This window comes from Podarcis muralis, chromosome 16, assembly GCF_964188315.1.
Source record: "Podarcis muralis chromosome 16, rPodMur119.hap1.1, whole genome shotgun sequence".
In the NCBI taxonomy this organism is placed as follows: Eukaryota; Metazoa; Chordata; class Lepidosauria; order Squamata; family Lacertidae; genus Podarcis; species Podarcis muralis.
This window is the reverse complement of record NC_135670.1, coordinates 28348027-28365625: the sequence shown is the minus strand read 5'-3', so window position 1 is coordinate 28365625 and position 17599 is coordinate 28348027. Positions and strand designations below refer to the sequence as shown.

Here is a 17599-nt window from a genome sequence, read left to right as displayed (position 1 = left end):
CATGACAAAATTTACGTCCTGCAAATAATCTGTGAAACATCACGTATCGAACATTATGCGCTTGGATTAAACAGTCCACAAGTTACGATGGCATTTGCCAAGTCCTAGCAATAGAAATGTGGCTTTATTTTGAGTTTGCATTGTGCTGTTTTTAATATATTGGGTGTTGCTTTTAAAGAGGAATAGAGTCTCTAATTGATTTTTGATTTTTGAATTTTACTGTTATTCATGTTTTTATATTGTATTTTATGCAGCTTTTATAATTAAGTGTTTTAAATTTGTTGTTAGCCACCCTGAGCCCAGTTTTTGAACCGGGAAGGGCGGGGAATAAATAAATAATAATTATTATTATGTGCTGTAACATTTTGTTGCAGTTGTCACCTGGTCACGCATCAAATGTGCAGTTGCTGAGGGCTTGGCCGGTGACCCAGACATTGTTGGGGCATGGGGCTAGCCTCTCATTTCTAGCCCACGGACTTTACTGGGTGTGTTTGTGTGTTGTGTGAACGACAGTTCAGAGTGGTGCATGCTTGGGTGTATTAGGAGACAGGTTCCCTTTGAAGCTGCTTCTGTGTAGTTTTTAGAAAGCAAATTACTTGTTTGTTCTGAAATTGTTCTGTGGAACTTTGGACCGCAATAAAGATTATATATAATTACAGGGACGCGGGTGGCGCTGTGGGTTAAACCACAGGGCCTAGGACTTGCCGATCAGAAGGTTAGCGGTTCGAATCCCTGCGACGGGGTGAGCTCCCGTTGCTCGGTCCCTGCTCCTGCCAACCTAGCAGTTCGAAAACATGTCAAAGTGCAAGTAGATAAATAGGTACCACTCAGGTGGGAAGGTAAACGGCGTTTCCGTGCGCTGCTCTGGTTCGCCAGAAGCGGCTTAGTCATGCTGGCCACATGACATGGAAACTGTACGCCGGCTCCCTCGACCAGTAAAGCGAGATGAGCGCTGCAACCCCAGAGTCGGCCACGACTGGACCTAATGGTCAGGGGTCTCTTTACCTTTTATAATTACTTAGGATTTGAACTGTGCTCTCCCAGGTCCTCTTCTGGCACTCTAACCACTGCAACACACTGCCTCTTTGAACAGTATGGGCACCCTAGCTGGCTCAAATAGTCCCTGATCTGTGATGCTTGGTGCAACTGCAGAAACCCTTCATGTCCTGTGTGTTTTTCTCCCTCCCATGAGGACTTTGAACCCATCGATTTGGTTCTCGCAACGGGGCAAAAGTCCTGGACTTGAATCCCCTCTTCTGCAATCTCCGGGGCAGGAGATGAGTGGCGTTTGGACTGTGCGTGCTTAATCTTTAGCTCGGAGCCAAAGGAGAAACTGTGCTGAAGGTCACGGCCGGTTATATCTCATTGGCGGTGAAAAATGTCGCCTGAGATCACTGACACCAGAATTGCCCTTTCCCCTCCCTGACGGTGGTTGGGTTTTTTTTGCTTGTTTCAAAGCTGGCAGAAAGATTTCGCTTGGCTCCCCGTGGGTTGCTACCACAACCTGTTCCCATCCTATCATGTTGTCTTAAGAATATAAGAACCTTAAGAATATAAGAGAATATAAGAGCCATCTAGTCCAGCGTCATGTTCTCACAGTGGCCAACCAGATGCCTAGGGAAAGCTCAAAATCAGGACCCGAATACAAGAGCCCTCTTCCTTTCCGAGCAGTGTTCAAAATTCGCCAGTCGCATTTCGCACCTGGCTCTCGGCCACTTGGAACCAAGTGAGGATGCCCAGGTACCAGGATGGCGCCTGACATTTCCACCCTCTTGGAGGTGCATGTTTGGGGACCCTTGGATCTTGCCGGCTTTCACACACTAACAGAATTCTGTCTGTGATATTTTATCTGGGCAATGGGAATGAATGTGAGGAACCCAAAAGTCGTGTTGAAAAATACGACTTTCTAGGCAAAACTAGGCATTCCGTTTTGGTGACTGTAACCCAGGTTTAAGGAGCCATTGGGCACCTAGCAAATGGGATCTGTTCCGGAGGCCCGTTCGCAACCTGAAAGGAACGCAACCCATGTCTGTGCACGCGTGGGTCGCGATTTGTCGCTTCTGCGCATGCGTGTGACATCATTTTGCCCGTCTGCACATGTGCGAGCGGCGAAACCTGGAAGTACCCTTTCCGGTACTTCCGGGTCGCCGCGGGACGTAACCTGAATGTAACATGAAGCGGACGTAACATAAGGTATGACTGCATTTGCTAAATGTCTTTAATGTTTTATTTTTGACCGTCAAAATTCAATGGGCACAGATCCGCTGGTGGTGGCTGTTGTTGTCCTGAACATCTGGAGAGCACCAGGTTAGGAAGGCTGTGTTCAACCATGGCTGGGATTTTGCTCCCCATTCTCGTTTTTTTGCCTCCTTTTAAGAGCCTGAAACTGCACAGCTGCCAGCTCATCAGTGACAGGCATGAGGTCCTTTTCAAGCCTCCAAGAGGAAATTTAAAAGGACTAACTGTGGGAGGCTGGAAACTGGAGCCATTTTTATGCCTGGAACAACAAACAAAACCCCCCTGGTGCTAATACAAAGGTTCCACCCTGCGCTTTCCCCTGGGATTTTGCTGCAATTAAAACCCGACTCTGATTCAAGTTGAACCATTTAGCCCTTAACCATTTCGTGCATTAACAGGGATTTGCATTTGAGAGAAAGTGTTTTGAAAAGGCTGCGGGTTGCACTCTTTTCATGGTGCGAACGGGCCTCCGGAACAGATCCCGTTCGCAACCAGAGGTACCACTGTACCCACCCCGACTCCCAAACACTGTACAGTGGTACCTCGGGTTACCTCGGCTTCAGGTTACAGACGCTTCAGGTTACCCAGAAATAGTACCTCAGGTTAAGAACTTTGCTTCAGGATGAGAACAGAAATCGTGAGAGGCCCCATTAGCTAAAGTGGTGCATCAGGTTAAGAACGGTTTCAGGTTAAGAACGGACCTCCGGGCCGAATTAAGTACTTAACCCGAGGTACCACTGTACTGTATGTTAAGTCTTGCAGCCTCATCTGAAGGCTACCGGAGACATCCTTTAGCCAACCTCTTGCAAGAATCTATTTAGGTAAGTTTTTAATGTTAGATGCTTTATCATGTTTTTAATATTCTGTTCAGAGCTGCCCAGAGTGGCTGGGGAAACCCAGCCAGATGGGCGGAGTATGTATGTATGTATAAATAATTAAATTAAATTAAATTAAATTGATAAAAATATATTCCCGGGTGTCACCACCACTGGAACCCTGCACTTCGTTGGTGTCAACTTTGACCTCCATGCACCAACGGAAGTTGGAGCAGGGAACCCAGAGAAAATCTTATAGCTCCTTCCCTTCCATTTTTACATTGCATGAAGTCCCTTCAAGTTCAGTTTCTCCTAGTAAGACCAAAAGCCTTAATAGGTAGGAATGGATGAATTTGTCAGCATTTTAGTTTGGATTTCTCAGAATGTTTGCATGCCATTTTTACTGCAACAAACACATTTCTGCAAGTAGTTTCCCCCTAATGCCATGCATTTGTCTACATACTTTTCACGTGCATATTCATTTTTTTGCACACTTATCTAGTGTCTATGCATTTCTGTGTACACATGACTTGGTTGGAGGAGTGTGGATTTTGAAGAACGACTGTGTTTTTGGTGTGCATATTGTTGGACATTTTGTATTCTTCTGACCTGTTTCTAGAGCTGGTGAAGAAGTTAGCAGAGCTTTTGTCTTCTCCAATAGGCCTTAATAATAATAATAATAATAATAATAATAATAATAATAATAATAATAATAAATAATCCAAACACACCCTGTCCCAACATAACCTTGATATTGCACAAAAGAAAGCTGGACTTTGTGACTGTATAAGCTATGCAAATTGGCTGTGCTTGTACTAAGTCTGTGGGTTACAAGGAGCACAGAGGAATTTTGTAAGCCACACTTTAAATTGTAGTGTAGTGCCACGCAAGGATTCAGGCTGAAATGGCGCTGGTGGGGGAGTCCCACCAAATAGGAATGCATTAGTCCTTTTTCAAAAATCTTTAATGATTCTGCTTTGCTAGTTGACAACCATAGACTGCATGAGAAACCTGCCTGGAGTTTTCATTGATTCTATTAGCCCAGCTTTCGGGCGATATACATACATTCTACAATTAATTACACTCTAGTTCCCTTCCGTTCCTATTTGGTTTGCACTCACCTGCACCATGGGTTTCGTAGTATTGAAGTTTCACACAAGCGCTTCTACTAATCCCTATATGTGTTTGATTGAGCAATTGTGGGAGAATCTAGAACAGGGGTCAGCAAACTTTTTCATCAGGGGGCTGGTCCACTGTCCCTCAGACCTTGTGGGGGGCTGGACTATATTTTTTTTTTGGGGGGGGGGAAATGAACGAATTCCTATGCTCCACAAATAACCCAGAGATGCATTTTAAATAAAACCACACATTCTACTCATGTAAAAACACCAGGCAGGCCCCACAAATAACCCAGAGGTGCATTTTAAATCAAAGGACACATTCTACTCATGTAAAAACACGCTGATTCCCGGACTGTCCGCAGGCCGCATTTAGAAGGCGATTGGGCTGGATCCGGCCCCCAGGCCTTATGATGTAGAATATGAGTTGAATGCACAGTGGAAAGCTTTGTGGGTCTTGGTAAATCTCTGTACTGTTTTTGGAACACAATTTGTGGCGCCTTTTGTGCTTCAGCGTGTCCTAGCCAGAGTTGGTGCTTTGCATTGACTTTATTATTTGCAGTTTTATAAGCTAAGCGCAGGGCTTTTGTGTTGTGTGTGTGTGTGTGCTTGCGGGGAGGGTGGCTGGAGGTTACAACAGAGCTTTTATGCAATTGCCAATCAGTATATCTCTGTCTCCTCCTTTCCACCTACCTACTTGTCTCTCGGCAAGTGGCAAAGGTTCTCTGCGGGAGCCGCTAATGGGGAAAGCTAAGAGCACCCTTGGGGTAAACTTTGAAGGGCTGGCTTTTTAATGCAGGCTGATGGCCGCATTTCTTTCTTTCCAAATTTTTTTATTCATTTTATAACACAAATAAAGAACACAAACAGAAAAACAAGCAATACAAACAAATTCTTGTCATATCCTTTTTTTCCTAAACATTGTTAAATGGGCTTCCCGAAGTCCCACCTATCTGATTTTCATTTTATTTCATCTTTAGCAGTTTACATATACAGTGGTACCTCGGGTTACATACGCTTCAGGTTACAGACTCCGCTAACCCAGAAATAGTGCTTCAGGTTAAGAACTTTGCTTCAGGATAAGAACAGAAATCGGGCTCTGGCGGCGCGGCAGCAGCAGGAGGCCCCATTAGCTAAAGTGGTGCTTCAGGTTAAAAACGGACCTCTGGAACGAATTAAGTACTTAACCCGAGGTACCACTGTATCATAGTTTCTAACCATCTTTTTTTTTAATCACACTTAAGATAACTTCACATTTTATTGCTTACAAATAATATTATTTTAAAATACACTATCTTCCACTTCTAACCCTACAGCCTATATCCACTTCCAAAGCTATTCTAAGATTTAAATATTAACATATTTTTTCAAATATTCCTTAAACTTCTTCCAGTCTTCTTCCACCGTCTCTTCTCTCTGGTCTCGGAGTCTCCCGGTCAGTTTGGCAAGTTCCATATACAGTGGTGCCTCGCAAGACGAAATTAATTCGTTCTGAGAGTTTTTTTGTCTTGCGAATTTTTCGTCTTGTGAAGCACGGTTTCAAAAGAAGTTTTGGAAAAGCTTCAAAAATCACCAAAGTCTTCAAAAACCTCAAAAAAGGCTACCACACCGCATGCAACTGCACCTCTTCAAGCAATGCACCCTGGGTATTAACGGTTTTAAGAAAAAGGAAACAAACTTGCAAGACGTTTTTGTCTTGCAAAGCAAGCCCATAGGGAAATTCGTCTTGCGAAGCAACTCAAAAAACCAAAAACCCTTTCGTCTTGCGAGTTTTTCGTCTTGCGAGGCATTCGTCTTGCGAGGTACCACTGTAGTCCATCATCTTCATCTGCCATTCTTCAATAGGTGGTAAATCTTGTTTCTTCCAATTCTTCGCTAGCAATATTCTCGCAGCTGTTGTGGCATACAGAAAAAAAGTAACATCCTTTTTGGGGATTTCACCCCGATAGCCACATTTCTTAGGGGCCTTCTGTAGTCACTTCGTGTAGGAATGCGCAACCTTATTTGTTCCACTGGCCGGATCCTTCTCAGGATTGGCCTCCTGGGCCAAATTTGAGAGGTGGGTGTGTTTTCGCTGACTGGGACTTCAAATTACCTTGAAGTAGCGCACTGCTCAGAGGAAGGGTCTGTCCCCGTCCCCCGCCTTCATTTCAGCATGGGGCATAAGAAAGCTGGGGGCTGAGACGTTTTCCTTGCGACTTGCTTTTGGCCACCACTTTTTAAAAAATAAAATAAAATAATCCATGCTGCTAGCTCTCATGACTGCAGAGGCAGGCTTTGAAAACTGGGGCTGAAGTCTCTGCATGGGAATCGCTTTCCCGGCGCTGGTTGTTTCCAAGTTCACACGGCAGCTCTGCCAGCTGGAAAACGATTGCCAAATCTTGGCACTTCAGAAGAACGTCTCCTCCGTGCGAGGGGGGCAAGGTGCCGCAGTTGTGCTAAGAGTCTTCCGAGTGGCGGGCACGGTGCCCAGCTGAATCATGTCAAGCCCTGTAGAATTCCTTGCTTGAAGGAAGGAACGGCTTTTCACCTACCCAAAGCTCCCTGCTTACACAGCTGAGATATGAACAAGCCCGTTTCCAGCTGAGAGGACCTGGGGGCCTGACTCTCCCCTCCCCTCTATTTTGGGGGAAGCTTGCTTACTTTGAAGTCCACAAGATTTCTGCTCCTTGAAGTTATTTTATTTGCCAGATTTGCAGCCGCCGCCACCACTCCTGGTGGTTTTTAATCGTTTATCTGATTAAGCTTTATGGAGAAAAATACAAAACTTAATATCTTTCTCTTTTTTTACCCAAACGACAACTTTGATCTAGATCTGTGGTTCCCAACATACCAGCACAGACCCCACAGGGGGGCAATTTGATTTTTAAGGGGGGCAATTCGAGAATGAGTTATTAACAGTAAATGGCCTTCTAGGCTTCCTCCATGTGAATAGGATATAAATTTGAATAATAAGAATTATATGTCACGGGGGGGGGGGGTGTCAGGATTTTAGAGCTCCTGTTGCTCAGTCCCAGCTCCTGCCAACCTAGCAGTTCGAAAGCACATCAGAGTCCAAGTAGATAAATAGCTACCGCTCCGGCGGGAAGGTAAATGGCGTTTCCGTGTGCTGCTCTGGTTAGCTAGAAGCGGCTTAGTCATGCTGGCCACATGACCGGGAAGCTGTATGCCGGCTCCCTCGGCCAATAAAGTGAGATGAGCGCCGCAACCCCAGAGTCGGCCACGACTGGACCTAATGGTCAGGGCTCCCTTTACCTTTACCTAGATGGGGCATGGCCAAAAAAGGTTGGGAACCACTGATCTAGATACAATAAAACATAAAAGGAGGGGTGGGAGAGAGAAAGGAATAGAGGAAGGGAAGGAGGGAAGGAGAGAGAGGAAGGAAGGAAGGAAGGAAGGAAGGAAGGAAGGAAGGAAGGAAGGAAGGAAGGAAGGAAGGAAGGAAAGTGAAAGAAAGGTTGATTGTTAAAGATAGAAAAATAAGATTCAAAAAATAAATATTGTTATTGGAAACCTGCTCATCTCTAAAAGAAATATAAAATGTCAGTTCTGGTGGTTTTCTCCCCTTTCTAGGAAGTAATCTAAAAGTTTCCTGTGCGGGAGGGATGGGGAAACTGAACCCCACCCCCCTCAGCTAGTGCTGGAGTCCCAGCTCCCATCATCTTGTTGGAAGTGCAGCAGGGACCATTCAGTTTAATTCTGTTAGTGCTAAAGTCAGCTAGCCCAAAGGTGGGAACTGGTTGAAGCGTTGCTTAGCAACCAAGCTGAGCAGCACGATATTCACTGAGGCAGCACGTGATTGGCTGTGTCGTTCTGAGGGAGTTTTCCCTCTGTATATTTGATTGACTGTCTTCCTGCTATGTGTAAGGCCTGAAGTAAGGCAGATGATATTTCTCCCTTTCTCCTCAAATAATAAAATATTTTTGTTCAGTTTGTGGAGAACACACACACACACCAGCTTGATAGATCAGGGATGGGAGTCTGAGGCCTAAAGACTAAATGCCGCACCCCAATGCCTCTTTTTCTGGACTCCATCTATGCTGTTTAATTGACTTTGCTAACACAGCCCTGAGTGTTGGCCATACAGGTTGGGGTGGATGGTAGTTAGAGACCAATAGCATCTAGAGGGCCATAGATTCCCTACCTTTGTCATACAGGCTGGGGCAACAATTGTTCTTGGATCTTGACTTATTCTCAAGGAAATCTTTGGTTCCATCCCTGCACAAAATATTTTAAGCAGATGCTAAATAACTGGGTGATATTGCCCGAAAGCAGTTTGAAGTCCATATAGTCATACCGGTTTCATAATTTCTGACCTGGATATTGATCACAAATCACGATGGGTGGATCTACACACAGAGGGAAAACCCCCCGCTATAAATAAGTCATAAATCAAATCATTATAACAAAAGAAAAAGAAAAAAACTCTATGTAAAATCATGTAGAAAAGTTTTTTGCTCTGCAGCGCCACCTGGTGTTGCATGTTTATAACACATTCTAAACATTGTTTTTTGACTAATTTAGCTGAGTCTTGTGTGTGTGTGTGTGTGTGTGTGTGTGTGTGTTTGTGTGTGTGTGTGCGCGCGCGCTGTGCAAAAATTACAATGTGGGGAAAACCATGAAGCCAGCCAATGCTTTTCTCGATTCCTGCAGCCCCTGTTAACTCCACCAGCTCAGCTTTCCCCAGCCTCACGAAGGGGGGCGGGGCAGTGAATCACAAGAGCAGGCGCCGGCAAAAATCACAATGCTGGAAAAGGCATTGCGATATACAGTGGTACCTCGGGTTAAGTACTTAATTCGTTCCAGAGGTCTGTTCTTAACCTGAAACTGTTCTTAACCTGAAGCACCACTTTAGCTAATGGGGGCCTCCTGCTGCCGCCGCTCCACCGGAGCACGATTTCTGTTCTCATCCTGAAGCAAAGTTCTTAACCCGAGGTACTCTTTCTGGGTTAGCGGAGTCTGTAACCTGAAGCGTATGTAACCTGAAGCGTATGTAACCCGAGGTACCACTGTATTGTGATATTCCTAGGATTTTTAATCCTTTAAGCACCTCTGCCTAGTCTGTGCCTACGTTCTCCTTTGGTTACAAAAATAAAAATAAATAAATAAGCACTTCTCCAGTTGTGCATACACAGCCAGTCGAAGATGGAGCGAACTGTGGTCCTGGGATCCACATATTCTGACCACTCGCACTCATCAGCCTGGGATTTGAACTAAGATTTACTGAACCGGGATAGAGCTCTGTTGCAAGAAGCATTTGCTCAAGGCTGGGCTGTGTTGCCATAGTTGAGTTTCGGGCTTCCTGGGGTATTGCATCCCAAAGAGTCAGCCTGAAGAAAGATCCTTTTGTTCAACCCACTCTGTGCAAGGCAGGGTTCAGCGGTTTCTTTCTTGGGGGAGCCGAGAGTTGCTGAACAGCAGCCCTGGAAGACAACAACACAATGGGGAAAGATTTAGCGGCTTAAAGTCAAAACCACCCATTGTTTCAGCCAAGCAGTGCTAAGGTCCGCCTGGGGCACACGCATTCTCATGTGTCAGCCTGATTGGAATGTTAAGTGGCCTCCTTTCCCCTTAAAAAAGAGCCAGAGAAAGATTGTAGTCCTCATGGTTGTATACAAAAGGACCAAATTACATGGGAACATCAGAGGGAGTCCAGCTCAGTACTGGCAACAGCTGTCCTGAGTAAGAGACGGGGATACTTCAAGGCTTGAACTAGGGATGTTCTTTTGGGAGGGAGAGGATAATTTTTATTAGATTTTATTGCTGCTGTTTAGTCGTGTACGACTCTTCGTGACCCCCTGGACCAGAGCACGCCAGGCACTCCTGTCCAGTGGCATAGCGTGTGTTGTCAGCACCCGGGGCAAGTAATTTGTGCCCCCTAACCCGGGGCAAGGCAAGTAATTTGCGCCCCCTAACCCGGGGCAAGGCAAGTAATTTGCGCCCCCTAACCCGGGGCAAGGCAAGTAATTTGTGCCCCCTAACCCGGGGCAAGGCAAGTAATTTGCGCCCCCTAACCCGGGGCAAGGCAAGTAATTTGTGCCCCCTAACCTGCTGCCGCTGCCAGCTTCTTCTTGCTGCTGCCTGGGCTGGGGTATTTACGGTAAGGTAGCCACGGCGGCGGGTCCGTGTCAGGTGATCTGAGGCGAGTTGCCGCTGCTGCTGCCGCCCAAACGACGCCGCTTGCCTGGAGGAGGAGGAGGGCAGAGAGGCGAGGAAAATGCAACATGGCCCAGCAGCAGCAGCAGTAGTGGCGGGGCTGTGAGGAGGGGCTGCCTGGTGCGCCCTCCGCGGCCCTGACGCGCGGGGACCGCGGCGAGCGCTGAGAGCGCTGCCAGCTCGTCGGTTCCGCGAGACATGGGGTTCTGCTACAGCCTGCGCCCGAGGCTCTTCGGCGACTCTGGAGGCGGCAAGCGCCCCCCCCAGATGTTGCGCCCGGTGCGGCCGGCCCCCCCTGCACCCCCACGCTACGCCACTGCTCCTGTCTTCCACTGCCTCCCGCAGTTTGGTCAAATTCATGCTGGTAGCTTTGAGAACACTGTCCAGCCATCTCATCCTCTGTCATCCCCTTCTCCTTGTGCCCTCCATCTTTCCCAACATCAGGGTCTTTTCCAGGGAGTCTTCTCTTCTCATGAGGTGGCCAAAGTATTGGAGCCTCAGCTTCAGGATCTGTCCTTCCAGTGAGCACTCAGGGCTGATTTCCTTAAGAATGGATTGGTTTGTTCTTCTTGCAGTCCATGCGACTCTCAAGAGTCTCCTCCAGCACCATAATTCAAAAGCATCCATTCTTCGGCCATCAGCCTTCTTTATGGCCCAGCTCTCACTTCCATACATCACTACAAAGATTATTATCAAATATCTTTTTGTTGTCCAGACTAAAACACTAACCTAGATAAAATACCGTATTTTTTGCTCTATAAGACTCACCTTTTCCCTCCTAAAAAGTAAGGGGAAATGTTTGTGCGTCTTATGGAGCGAATGCAGGCTGCACAGCTATCCCAGAAGCCAGAACAGCAAGAGGGATTGCTGCTTTCACTGCGCAGCGATCCCTCTTGCTGTTCTGGCTTCTGAGATTCAGAATATTTTTTTTCTTGTTTTCCTCCTCCAAAAACTAGGTGCGTCTTGTGGTCTGGTGCGTCTTATGGAGCGAAAAATACGGTAAATACATAGATCCAGAGGGAAAGAAAGAAAAAAGAAGGGGAGGGAAAGAAAGAGAAAGAAAGAGAGATAGAAGAAAGATTAAAAGAGAGAGACGTTGGTCCAATAGTGACCACATGGAGATCTCTGGATGCTGGGCTGGTGATTGACATCTCTATCTGACTGGCCCCTCCAGCTTTCTTAAGCAGAAAAGCTAATTTATTGCATCTATAGTCCACCTTTAATCGCTGCAACGACTCTGTGAGGTAGGCCAGGAGGCTGTGACTGACTCCAAGGTTCACCCAGGGAGCTTCATGACCGAGTGGGGATTTGAACCCTCAGCTCCCAGGTCCTAGTCTGACACTCTAACCACTATCCCACACTGCCTTCCCAGAATACTTCTGCTATGGGGCAGCTGTATAAAGTAGGCAGATAAATATATGGAAAGCAAAACGTCACTTAGAGAAGGATCTGAAATATTTTCCTAGAAGCTTGAAATTGTTTCTGTTCTGATTTGTTTTATTTGATGTTTTAATGTGCTTTGAGGTTTGTTCTTTAAAATATAAAGCGGTATAGGAATGAAGTAATAATGACTATAATAATAATAGACTTCATTGGAAAAAATGGCACAGAACAGGGGTAGCTAACATGGTGCCCTTGAGAGATTATCGGAACATTGTTAGACTTCAATTGGTTTTATTTTGGGTTGTTATGTTGGTTGTTTTAATGTGTTGCAAACCGTTTTGAGATTTCCCCCACCCTTTAAAATACAAAGCTGTCTAGAAATGAAAGGAATAATAACAACAACAATTATTATTATTATTATTATTATTATTATTATTATTATTATTATTATTATTATTATTTTATTATTAATAATTTCACTGCAAAAAAATTAAATAAATGGGTGGCTAGACCATTCCGTTGTGGCGACCGTAACCTAGGTTTAAGGTGCCATTTGACGATAAGCTTTATATACCTGGGTTTCTAACACCGTATTGGAGGGTTTGAAGAATCTTGCTTCTGTGGTGTGAGAAGTAACTGAGCTGGCAAACTCCCAAAGGCCAGCCTTTTATATTTCCCTCCATCAGACGGCGGGAACAAGGGCCACGTTGGATCAATGCGGGGGGGTTTTCCCCCCAACCTGAAAATAATAGAGAGGCCTCACTTTGGAACCCTGTTGCCTTTTTAAGAATGGAAGACCCTTTTGAAAGCAGGCGTAATCTTTTGCTAGACCGGCTCAAGGAGATGAGAGAGCCCCCAGGCTTTGGGGGCGTGAGAAGAATCTGGAGGAGGAATGGGTGCTGTTTTATTCTGAGTGCACCCAGAACTAGTTTATCAGGTAACAGGATAAGCAGCCAGAAAGCAGCATTCAAATAGACTTGATTCAGTCCCTGCCCTGTAGAAAATCTTCTCTAGTGAGAGGCGCCTTGAAATCTTGTTGCTCTAAAAAAAAACACAACATGTTCCATTCAGCAGAGATTTAAGGTTGGGGCAGCTAGCTGGCCTAATTCACAGGGGACCGTCGTCCTTTTAAAGTGCTGCCCGGTTTAAAGACTTTTGAAAAATTAAATATTGTTACCATAAATTGCTCCTGCAATTTTTTCTTTTTCTTTTTTGCATTTGACTTTGTTCTGCGATAATTTTTGGGTGTCGTTCAGAGATTTCTTTCAATTATGAATCAATATATATACAGTGGTACCTCGGGTTAAGTACTTAATTCGTTCTGGAGGTCTGTTCTTAACCTGAAACTGTTCTTAACCTGAAGCACCACTTTAGCTAATGGGGCCTCCTGCTGCCGCCGCACCGCTGGAGCACAATTTCTGTTCTCATCCTGAAGCAAAGTTCTTAACCCGAGGTACTATTTCTAGGTTAGCGAAATCTGTAACCTGAAGCGTATGTAACCTGAAGCGTATGTAACCTGAGGTACCACTGTATATATAAATTAACGTAATAATAGTTCTTTTAATTATGTGATTCATAAATAATAAAAAGTGTCCTGGGGCATGGCGGGCTCCCCCCTTTTCCGTTTTTTAAATGATGGTCTTGTGTTTTGTGTAAACAGCTTAGGGATTTCACACGTTAAGCGGCGTACGGATATTGTAAATAAATTAAAAGCGATCTCGCTTGCGTTTCCATGCCTGCGCCAGGATTCTGGGAAATGTAACTTGCTCAGAGTACAGAAATTTGGCATGCGACCCCCTGTCCCCTTCACAGAGCTAAAATTTCACATGGTTTCCATTTGTGTGGAAATTGTAGGTCTTTATTGGGACTAGGTGATCTCCCAACAACTTTTAGCGCCCTGGACAAAACTCTACGGTTCCCAGGGTTCTTGGAGGGAGGCTGTGGCTGTTTGAAGTGGTATGATGCTGCTTTGAATATTCAGATGGGGGCCTCTTTCTGCCATCTGTAGCCACCTGAAATTCTCATTTCTGTTAACTGGCCATCTCTGGGATAGATCAGCTGGAAGAGCATGAGACACAGAATCTCAGGGTTTTGGATTCGAGACTCACATTGGGCAAAGGAATGAGGAATGAATGAATCTTTATTTGCATCAGCCATCAGCCATAGCAATAAAATAACAATACAATATACAAAGAATAGAAATAAAAAGTCAATTATATAGAATACAATTTGGGGTTTTGAATCAATAGTCAAGCAGTGAAACTTATTCTGATTGCCCCAGCTAAAAACCTTGCAACCTTTGCTGTCACCTGCTCATCTTGATCTGCCAAGAGAAAGGACACTGTGGCAGTGGCTGGGTGACCCAGAATGGACAATTAAAGAGGGGTGATAACCTCATTCCTCAAATCTTTATAAAGAGTGCAAGCCAGCAGGGCATGTGCCACCGATTCAGTACTGCCATCTCCACAGGGACATAAGCGTTTTTTGTGTGGAATCTGTTGGAATCGTCCCTCAAGTACAGTCGAGGGCAATACATTCAATCTTGAGAGAGTAAAAGCGGGTCTATATTTTTGAATTGCTAGGTGATGCAGAGAGGGTGCCAGAGAGTCGAAATGGGAAGGTGGAAAATAGTCATACCATGGGCAAAATTTCCTTATTGTGGCCAAGTTGTTCTGACGCTCGATAACATTTAGGCGCTGACAAATTAGACTGTTTGCTTTACTAAAACCCAAAGTGAGTAGCTGTTTTGGTGATAAACCACAAGAGTGAAGTTTTTGATAGACAGTTTTAATCCAGGCGCTCTTGCGACAATTTTGCAGCACTGGGGATTTTAGACCGGGGGGATTTGAGTTTAGGTGAAGCCAATAGTTAGATGTCCTACGCCAGATCCACATTGGGCAAAAGATTCCTGCATTGCAGGGGGTTGGACTAGATGACCGCATGATCCCTTCCAACTCTGCAGTTCTATAATTTTCCCACCCACCCTCCCCTGTTAAAAATCTTTCAACGGTTGTCAAAGTCTGGTGCAGGAACAATCTGTGGCGCTTTCAGTGCCGAAAGCCAGTCCCGGGGGCCAATTCCTCATTTAATCGAATTTTCAGCATGCATGGAATATTTCCCCCTTGCAGGCCTGCCGACAGCTTTGTCATCATCGTGAGACCTGAAAGCCTGCTCAGCTGATGCAGATCCTGTTTCCTCCTAATTTCCTGGCCTGGGCGTTGACTGGGCATGCTCCTGTCCCAGCCAATGGCAACGGGCGCATGCCTCATGCTGAGTCATGCTTGGGTGGTGCGTTCCTCTTGGTGAATGATAGTAGGGGAAAGAATGACTCGGCCAGTTGACAGGGTCAGGACGTGAAGGCGGATTTCCATAGCCACAGAGGGAGGTCAGGTTTCAGGAAGGTCTCTTTGTGTGGGCCAACCAGCTGGAGATTAAAAATATAGCACATCAAAGCTGTTCAGATGCATAGGCTGCCGGACGCGCCTGGTTTTTGGAGCATGACTGTGCTTAAAAGTTATGAGGAGAGCTGTTTTCTTGCTGCTGAAAGCCAGTGGGGTCTAGCAATCAGAGTTTTGCCCTGGGGGTGGCAAAAGAGCCGGGTTCAAATCCCCATGCAGCCAGGGAGCTCACTGGGCCAGTCTTGGACAAAATAATAAGAATAATTTATTATTTATACCCCGCCCATCTGGGTTTCCCCAGCCACTCTGGGCGGCTTCCAACAGAACACTAAAAACAGAAGAAACCTTCAAACATTAAAAACTTCCCTAAACAGGGCTGCTTCAGATGTCTTCAGATGCCTTCTAAAAGTCAGATACAGTGGTACCTCAGGTTACATATGCTTCAGGTTACATACACTTCAGGTTTCAGACTCCGCTAACCCAGAAATAGTGCTTCAGGTTAAGAACTTTGCTTCAGGATGAGAACAGAAATTGTTCTCCGGCGGCGTGGTGGCAGCAGGAGGCCCCATTAGCTAAAGTGGTGCTTCAGGTTAAGAACAGTTTCAGGTTAAGAATGGACCTCCGGAACGAATTAAGTACTTAACCTGAGGTACCACTGTAGTTGTTTACTTCCTTGACATCTGGTGGGAGGGCGTTCCACAGGGCAGGAGCCACTACCGAGAAGGCCCTCTGCCTGGTTCCCCGTAACCTCACATCTCACAGTGAGGGAACCGCCAGAAGGCCCTCGGATTTGGACCTCAGTGTCCGGGCTGAATGATGGGGGTGGAGACGCTCCTTCAGATATACTGGGCCGAGGCCGTTTTGGGCTTTAAAGGTCAGCACCAGAATTGTGCTCGAAAACGTACTGGGAGCCAATGTAGGTCTTTCAGGACTGGTGTTATACGGCCTCGGCGGCCACTCCCAGTCACCAGTCTAGCTTCCGCATTCTGGATTAAACATAGTTTCCGGGTCACCTTCAAAGGTAGCCCCACATAGAGAGCATTGCAGTAGTCCAAGCGAGAGATAACTAGAGCATGCACCACTCTGGCAAGACAGTCTGCGGTCAGGTAGGGTCTCATCCTGCGTACCAGATGGAGCTGATAAACAACTTCCCTGGACACAGAATTGACCTGCGCCTCCATGGACAGCTGTGAGTCCAAAATTACTCCCAGCCTGCACACCTGGTCCTTCAGGGGCACAGTTACCCCATTCAGGACCAGGGAGTCCTCCACACCCGCCCGCCCCCTGTCCCCCAAGAACAGTACTTCTGTCTTGTCAGGATTCAACCTCAATCTGTTAGCCGCCATCTATTCTCCAGACACTCGCTCTCTTTCTCTCTCCATGCCACTACAGAATAATATTCTTGGCTAATGCGTTTTGCAATCCTGTCTAATGTTTGCTTGCGAAAGCTGGAACTTTTGAGCAGGGGAGAGGTTGGGTTAGGTTAGAGGCGGCTGAAATGATAACTGATCACAAAGGATAGAAAATGCCTGGCAGCAGATTACAACATCTGTCTCATTAAGTGTTCTGCAACTAATGAGGATTAATGCACACGTGAAGCCTATAAAATGAATGAGGGATCCTTTTTTATTTCCAACCACAGTGTGGTTCCCAGAGTGACTTGCTAGATTTCTGTGTGCAGGATTTCTGTTGTTGCTGTTGTTGTTGTTATGGAGGAGGAGCCCATTATGTTGATCACCCACTTGCAGTTTCCAATGGGATATCCCAGATCGGGTATTGCTATCTTCAGGAAGTATTCAGCTGAATCCAATATTGCCTTATTCATTTACTGTGGGAGTGTTTGAACTTCTCAGTGTTTTCTACATCTGATTTTCCACCATGAGGACAGGATACCAGACTAGATGGGCCTTTGGCCTGATCCAGCTGGGCTCTTCTTATGTTATGTCCTTGCAAAACCATATCGTCTTGGTTTATATTCTCAAATAATTTGCAAACTTGGACATGGATGCAATTCCCAATTCTTTCTCTTACAACGGTGGCACCTTGACACCACTGTGGTTGCTGGGGAGCTCAGTAGCCAAGACGACAAGATATTTAAAAAAGAATGGGAAAAGTGTATAATTTATATACAAGATCATTGTAAGCAGCTTAAAACATTAGCAGGATTTTAAACATACTTGTAATGTACGGATAATTTAGAAAGACTAAAAATTGGAGTAGTATTGATATGCAGTGGAAAATAGTAACAATAGGAACACGGAAGGGATATGGGGGGGAAGTCAGGAGATTAAGAGTAATCTCGACATTTGAATTTGGAATTGATTTTTGTTATATGTATATATGTTTGAAAATCAAATAAAAATTTATTTCCAAAAAAGAGACATCATTGGTCTCTGCTGGATGAAATACAATTGCCTCTGGTCTATTTTTTGGGAATCCTGCAATGTGTTTAAGTTTTTACTCTGCTAACTACTGTATTTTTCGCTCTATA

The 17599-nt window shown here is 45.5% G+C and overlaps 1 protein-coding gene across 1 annotated transcript in view; it reads left to right on the top strand.

Annotated features, from left to right (window-relative positions):
• Positions 1-17599, top strand: part of SLC25A1 (solute carrier family 25 member 1) — a 51122-nt gene that overhangs the window by 13533 nt on the left and 19990 nt on the right. The gene's annotated exons all lie outside the window — the stretch shown is intronic.